Raw genomic sequence first — 1,549 nt, forward strand, 5'->3', positions numbered from 1 at the left:
ATATATATATATATATATATATATATACATACATAAATAGAAGATTCAAAAATTGCACATGTGCGTGACAAAGGAACACATGGAAAATACACACACAAGACAGTTATGCTCTCATTATCAGTTACAAAGTAAACATCATAACAGCTTCACCTCTTATATATATGAGTGTATATATTGTTTTTCTCTGGGATGAACAGATTCGTGTCTTGTGTAGTTATTAATTCTTTTGTAAAATGGACACATAAATGTGTTCCCATTTTCCAAGTTTGCTTTGCTTGTATATACATACATGCAAGCATAAGTGTACAAATATCTGAAAAATCATTCATGGACTTTGCAGAAAATATGATCTACATTCACAAGTGAAGTTGGACAATGATGCACCTGTTTCAGTTTAATATATGTCATCAGTTTAGCATGATATCTACTTAGGTTTGTTTTGATGGTCATCATCGTTGTTGCCAACATCATGGTGTGTCCGTTTTCCGTGCTGGCCTGGGTTGGCCGGTTTGACTGAGGACTGGCAAGCCAGGCTCCAGTCTGATCTGGCAAGGTTCCTACAGCTGGATGCCCTTCCTAATGACAACCACTCCAAGAGTGTAGTGGGTGCTGTTTACATACCACCAGCATGGGAGCCAGTTAGGCAGTACTGCCATCGATCATGTTCAAATGGTGCTTTTTATGTGCCACCAGCATGGGAGCCAATCAGGGGGTACTGGCATCAACTATGTTCAGATGGTGCTTTTTATGTGCCACCAGCACAGGAGCCAATCAGGTTGCACTGGCATCAACCCACACTTGAATAATGCTTATTACATGCCACCAGCACAGGTGCCAGTGAGGTGGGACTGGCATCGGCCATGACTACGATTTCACTTGCCTCAAGAGGTCTCCTCAAGGACAGCATATCGTCTGACAATTCAAGGGTGCTTTTAAATGGGCTGGTCATGTGACACTGGCATCGGTCACAGCTGTGATCTCACTTTACTTGCCGAGTCTTCTCAATCACAATATATCTCCAAAAGTCTTGGTCTCCTGTCATTGCCTCTGTGAGGCCCAACATTCAAAGGTCATGCTTCACCACCTCATCCCATGTCTTTCTGGGTTAGTAACAAATATTTTTATGTACTGAAAAATGATGAATAATGTTTGGCTGATTTAAGTTTTAATATCACATTTTGTTTTGTTCAGATTTGCTGTTTCATTAAACATATTGTTATTTTAAAACGAATTTACTTCTTACCAGATGTTATTGAACTTGGTTACACATATCTTGGTTTCTCACTTTCAAAAATTACAAGTCACCAGAGTGTGTTTATTAAATTTAAAATTCTTTTATTGCTCTGCTTATGTCTATAAAATTCTCTATTAATGTCCATTGTAGGAAAATAAATTTGCTCCTGAACATAATATCAGACGTGAAGTCAGTGCAAAGACGCTTTATGAAACACCTCACACACACACACGTGCATACACACACACACACATGCATACACACACACCACATATATGTGTGTGTGTGTATATATATATATATATATATATATAT

General features: G+C 38.3%; 1 protein-coding gene across 1 annotated transcript in view; it reads left to right on the top strand.

Moving 5' to 3' along the window:
• LOC106883236 (protein MON2 homolog) overlaps positions 1-1,549 on the top strand; it is a 690,047-nt gene that overhangs the window by 215,795 nt on the left and 472,703 nt on the right. The window lies entirely within an intron of this gene.

This window comes from Octopus bimaculoides, chromosome 11 (genome assembly GCF_001194135.2).
Source record: "Octopus bimaculoides isolate UCB-OBI-ISO-001 chromosome 11, ASM119413v2, whole genome shotgun sequence".
Lineage (NCBI taxonomy): Eukaryota > Metazoa > Mollusca > Cephalopoda > Octopoda > Octopodidae > Octopus > Octopus bimaculoides.